Source organism: Saimiri boliviensis, chromosome 13 (assembly GCF_048565385.1).
Source record: "Saimiri boliviensis isolate mSaiBol1 chromosome 13, mSaiBol1.pri, whole genome shotgun sequence".
In the NCBI taxonomy this organism is placed as follows: Eukaryota; Metazoa; Chordata; class Mammalia; order Primates; family Cebidae; genus Saimiri; species Saimiri boliviensis.
In genome coordinates, this window is record NC_133461.1 from 46968705 (window position 1) to 46975615 (window position 6911).

The window sequence follows — 6911 nt, forward strand, 5'->3', positions numbered from 1 at the left end:
ATACTTATTATTTTTTTTTCAATTTCTGTAACAGCCATATAAGGCAGTGGTATAGTTAAGAAAAGACCTAGAAACTAAGTATTTTGCCTTCCGTCTTGGATAATTTGTCCTTGATGCCATTTTATATTAAGAATATGATTAAAATCCATTCATAGGAGAACAGGGAAGGCTTTGAATGAAAAGATTATTTTTAACGTAAAGTGTTCTGTTTTCCCTGGAATGATCTTGGCAGGGAGCAAAGGGCAAGCAGAGAGACTAGAGATAGCTGCTGAGTGTCTGGTGAACAAAGCATGTACATAAAGATAGCAGATGATTCTTTTATAAACCATATAGCTGAGCTACCTGAGAAAGGTCATTCTATGTTTCTCAAAAAGTTACTGTAAGTCTACAACATAAGTACTGTGCTAAAAGGTACTTGTTCAGATATCTGCTGTAAAAGTTAAATACATAAAATCCTCTAAATAACATTTTATGCTCTTAACTGATGGCTTGAAAATGGTTTGGTTTTTGAGAATCTTCTCAAGACACGGCTCCTTAAAACTACATCCTCATTTCTTGTTAATTGCATCTTTGCAAAGCAGAGATCTTAAAATGATATTAGCAATGAGAGTAACTCGACTAGGAGATGTGGTTAATATAAGAGGGAAACTAAGAAAATATAACATCATGAGTGTTCTGAAAACTTTCTGAGGTTTAAATGAAGACTGTGAAAGAATAAAAATGTATAAATTATAAAAAACTAATATTTCTATCTGAAAATTAATTTACAAACTTGTTATAGCAACTTATTATTCTACTGTTATTTCTGCATTAATTAGTGGGTTTCTGTAGCCAGTTGTTTATACATAGTTTTAAATTGCAATGATTAAAACATCTATAAGATTTCTATTCTGGAGAAAAAAAGCCACTTGTTTACCATTCAAATTACATTAAGGACACTTACATATCTCTATTTGGCACAGTTTTGGTTTCTATAGTCTTCATAGGTAAACTGGCACAGCAGCTTGGTCCTTTGGAATTAATGACTTCAGGACTTGGGCAAGGTGGTGTCACTTAATTACCAGAAAACTTATTGGATCTAATTCAAACTTCTTTCTATAGAAAGTTTGAATAAATGTAACAAATAGAATCACAGCTAGCAATGAATCATTTACACCCTTCCATGTCTTTAAGTAGGGGGGAAAAAAAAAACAAGAAAAAAATAAGACTTTAGTAAGTTCAAATACTACTTCTCTAGCAAAAGTAAAGTGGATAGTTGTATAATTCTCCAGTAAATTTTAGTTGACTTCACAGCCAATGTTGGTAGTTTTCAGGAAAAAAAATCCATTTCTTCCCAAAGGATCCATCTTAAGTTAACTCATAATATATACTTATAATAGCACAATACTTTGACTGTGTAGAGGTAATTCAAAAAGGTTGGTTAAGTAATGTAAGGTCCTTTGATAAATATTAAATATTAATGATGTGAATTTTTTATTTATTTTTCCTGAGAATTGAACTATACTGTGTTCATACGTAGATTCTATATTTTTACCAAAAGGAATGAATGGGCATATGATAACTGTGATAACTGACATTGCATTTTTTCTGTTTCTTTTTTTTTCTTTTCAGACAGAGTCTCACTCTGTCTCTCAGGCTGGAGTACAGCTGATGATCTTGGCTCACTGAAGACTTTGCCTCCCAGGTTCAAGCGATTCTCTTGCCTTAGCCTCCTGAGTAGTTGGGACTACAGGAGTTTGTGCACCACCATGCTTGCCAATTTTTGTATTTTTAGTAGAGATGAGGTTTGCCATGTTGACCAGGTTGGTCTTGAAACCTGACCTCAAGTGATCTGTCTGCCTCATCCTCCCAAAGTGCTGGGATTACAGGCGCGAGCCACCACACCTGACCCCGTTCTATCTTTTGTCTATCCCCTGCAAACCCTTCCCGCTTACTAATACCCCCTGTCTATTTTGGCTACCACTTAATTTCAGAAGTTCTCCTAGGATATTTTTCAAATAGATTCACCAAAAATATCTTCTGCAATGTTCTTTTCTCAGACACCAAAGATGCTTGGCCCAGCACCACTCTCATTAATGAACAGGAGTTCATATAATCCCAATATTGCATAGTGGTGTGTGATGAGTTTGGAGTGAAAGCCTGTCTCTGGGTGATGTTCCCATAGAGATAGGTCTACATGTGCTCCAATGTGTTACAAAGTTTTAGCGCCAAAACTTCCTCAGATTTTACATAGTTTCTTTGCTGTTCAAAAGAAGCATTTGAGAGGCAGATATGAAAACAAAAATCACGCTTCCAGTCTTTTCCTATTGTTTATGGTTTAGGATGCATGACAGGTTGGTGCCTGGATTCATTTCACCTTGGGATGACCTCTTATAAGCCCTCCTGAAGACAGAATTTTGGAGAAATCATGTCCACTCTAGACTTGCCCAGAACTATCTAAGCACCACTTAGATTCATGCGGTGACCTCCTGCACACTCATCTGCATTACTATTCATTACGTTACTTCATGCATTTGACAAATTTGGTAAGCAAATTAGCTTTTCCTTTATAAATTATTTAATTGCTTAAGGTTTCAGTTAGTTCACTTATCTAAAATAGACAGTAAAAAGGAGTGATATGTAAGTTTCACATAGGTTTTTGTTTGGAAGATAAACGTATTTAACAAGGTTGTGTGATGTTATTCGTACCTCTAGATCTTTCTGTTTTCCTCCTTGTAATATTCAGATAGAGGTGACTTCAATATTTGAGACAGTTTCCTAAATCATTTCTATTGTAACAAACTAGACCTCACACTCTCCTTTCTGTAAAACCCATGAAATTTGCAGTATTTTTGCAGAATTTCCAAGTGGGAAGTATAGATAAAAGGATACCTGGGTGAGTATAGCATTTCTAGCAGAACTATACTGAAGTTGTGATGTTGCTTTCAATGTGCAATTCTTGGTTGAATTTGAAGCATATTTTTCCTAAAATGCAGTTTTCACTATTTTAAAATGAATTTGACCACACTGATGTCAAGGTAAGGAGAAAAGGGGATTTACATTGTTTGCCTAAGCCCTCAAATCTGAATGCCTCGTGGCAAAGCTAGCTATCCTTTTCCCAGATCTGGCGTCCTGCAGACAGAAGATGGTGCTGTTGGTTAGGAACAATACGTTGTCCTGCTTTTTTTTTCTATCAAACTCATGATCAGGCTGTTATCACAATCATTCTTTACTGAACAGGAAAAAAAAAGTCACAGTCAACTGAAATGTATTCTGGCATCTGACTTCAGTTACTTTACTGTTTAAAAATGACCTGAAGATTGCTTCAATGATGTTATTTTTCCTGTTTGATGTAAATCTTGAAAACGGTGGAGAAAAAATAAGTTCTAATATATGGTACATGTTGTTTTCCTTCATACAGTGAGGTTTTACATTATCTGAAATAACTGCAAAACATCACAGCCTGGATGACTCACTGGTTACAGGAAAAAGCTAGACTTCTAAAACTAATACATAAGAATATTACTGTTTTATGAACTCTGAATATTGAAAATACATTTTCTGATTCTTGGTTGCTCTCTGGATAAATACTCCCATGGCATGGTATTCAAGCAAGCTCAGATGCCAGATAAGGAGCCTGCCTTCTCCTGCACATGGTAAATCATACCACGGTCACATCTGGATCCCCTAGTAACAGTTTTTGGAAAGGACAATGAATGCCACATGCAAGCATGGGCTCATGTCCTCAAGAAAGATCCAGGAAAGGGTAGGAAAACTCTCAGATCCCTAAAGTAGAGGTCAGGCCACCTCACGTCATTTGAAATATCATGGAAATAGGTCAATATTGCATAGAAGTATTAAAGTTTAAACATGAGAGTTAAAGCTATCAGTCAAATCTAGAGGGTCATAGGCTGACTAAAAATCTAGACAGGAAGAGCCAAGGGAAAGCAAGACATGTCACACAGTTACTACAAAGGATCTGGATGCTTCCTATTCATATATTAGTTAATACCAATTTGGGAGAATTGTGTTTAGCTTGAAAGATTTGTTTATATCTGGTGATGTATGGTGACATCCTTTGGAGGAAGTCTCAGACAAGAAGAGAATCTTAATTAGCAATAATTATAAATTTGAATATTTCCACTGAACTTAGAATATATAGTTTTTCCTTGTTCAAAAATTTCTACATTTCTTGTTAGGTACCTGTTCTCCCTGGTTTATAGGTAAATCTGTATCTCATTCTTGTGGGAATAACCAGCATAAAGATCTGTGGAAGAAGGCACTGATTTGAAAAAAATGCTGAAACTAGACCATATTTTAAATCTATTTCCACTAAATGACAATTTCTTCTGTATACCTCAATTTCTCAGTTGGGGTAATGAGAGTAACTAGTTCATAGGGTTTTATGGAGTCAATGAGTTTATTACCGATAAATCATCATGAAAGCTACCTGGTTCATAGTAAGTGTAGCGTAAGGGCTGGTTACCCTTATTTCTGGTCATTTAAAGAAGGCTATGAAAGCATCTAGAGGCAGGAGTTTAACCAATGAGCACACTTCCTTTCTGAGGGGACAAAGTCTCTATGCCAGGTCTTGACCCTTTTTTGCAATATTTCCTGAGACTTCTGACCCCACAGGTACTTTCTGCTTCCCAGTACATGTGCATAAGCAGAAGGAGCAAGAACATCAATGATGGTGATGAATTGCCACTGCAGGAGGAGACAATCAGCTGATAAACTGGTCAGCTCACTAAGTCTCCAGATGACTTTACAAGCAGAAATATTTCAGAAAGAAAAATAAAAGTTTATTTGGTATAATTGTACTGAGATAATCACACATCTAAGTGTACATGCCTATGTGATTTTAAAGTTAAGAAAAAAAATGAAGCCAACAGCATATATTTGAAGATACTCTGGCTGCTAAAGATCCTTTTCCGTGAACTGGTAAAGTTGATACCCTTCTGTCCATGGAGTGGAAGTTCTTTTTCCAAAGAGCCTCAAAATACAGTCTCTAAAGAAGGATCCCTTTAGATTTACATATTTTGCTTTGGTCTATTATAATACCATTTTACGATAGCAGTTTTTGGTGTATTAGTGTTTAATGTAGGCTTTATTTTTTTTTCTTAGAAAATGTAAAAGGTACATTTTCTTCAAATGTTTCACAATACCAGAAACTTTATTTTTGTGAAACAAAAAAAAATTATTTATTAGTGTATATCATTTAAGTGAACACTGAGCTCTACAGAGGATAAAACTTGTCTATGATATCTGTTGATAACCTTAGAGTTTTTATTTTTATGTTCTTTTAGAAATATAAGATAGTGCTTTATTTATTTATTTATTTATTTATTTATTTATTTATTTATTTATTTATTAGATGGAGTTTCACTCGTGTTGCCCAAGATGGAGTGCAATGGCACTATCTCGGCTCACTGCAGCCTCCGCCTCCTGGGTTCAAGCAATTCTCCTGCTTCTGCCTCCTGTGTAACTGAAATTACAGGCGTGTGCCACCATGCTCAGCTAATTTTGTATTTTTAGTAGAGACAGGGTTTCTCCATGTTGGTTCGGCTGATCTCAAACTCCCGACCTTAGGTGATCTGCTCACTTTCGCCTCCCAAAGTGCTGGGATTACAGGTGTGAGCCACTGCGCCCAATCAAGCTTTAGTTTTAGACTTCTTTTTAATGTTACTGAGAAATTCTAAAGCAAAATGATAGTATGGTTTCACTAAATTTTATCTGTAGTCAACATTAGCCATTTTAAGCTTTATATTAGTAAAAAAATGTAAATGTATCATATGTTACTATGACTTTGGACACTGGTCAAAATTGAACTTTTTTCCTTACTTTACACAACTAATTATCAATTTAACTTGATAATAGATTTTTTTCCTCATCTCAGTTTCAGAAAATATCATAATTCAAGAGACTTTGAAAAACAAGGTAATTCTGAATTTTAGATTCATATTTTAATAAAAATATTGTTTGGTGTCCTTCTTTGTCATAAAAGCTTTTAGATATTCCTCTAAAAGTGTCAATAATGTAGAGCAAAATATCTTCGACTTGTGACATACATAGGAAGTGTTTCCAAGGTTTGCATATTAATCTTGTGATTTTCTCTGTTTGAAAAGGAAAAGAATATGCATGACCTGGCAGTCAATCTGAAGGCAGTATTTTCCCTTGATGAATATCTCATCTTTTTTCTTTAGCACTGCAATGTACTTTTGTCCTTTATTTGCCACTATTGCTTATGATAAAAAATTAAATTACTGTTCATCCTTTCAATATGTTTTCCTCAGAGGATCACTGCTGAAGAACAAACATTTAAAAGAGGATGTGGAAGGTTTAGTTTTATACACAGTCCTGCTATATTATTCATTGCAATGCATTTTTAATGCTAGAGAAAAAAATAAAATGTATGTTAATTTCCAGGGTGAGACAGGCAGCAATCGAGGGAATGATAAATTTACAGAGGCTGGAGATGTGTGCTTAATAATAAAATAAGAAGGTGTCTCTGTCTCAGATCCTGGGCTTTTAAATTTTTTAATTTTTTTTTCCTGCATTATGTGGGAGGGAAACTTGCAAGGTGTTTTTGAATGAAAATCTTAAGACCTCATCTCCAGTTAGCTGAAATTTCGCAGATTCTTCATATTTGCATTTGAGAAAGAGGTTACCTGAGCAAGGTAATTAAAAACAAAACAAATAAAACAAAAGACGTTTGCTAAATTCCGTATTACATTCCCGCCTTTCCTCTCTCCATTTTATTTTACATTCCTTCATGTAATTTGCCCTCTTGTTATTCATAAATAAACCAATTATTTTTCTAAAGTGGTGAAAAGATTTATGTGATATGTGAGCATCTATTTTTTTTCTGTTTTTTTTTTTTTTTTTTTTTTTTTTTTTTGAGCAGCGTTTCACTCCCATCGCCCAAGCTGGAG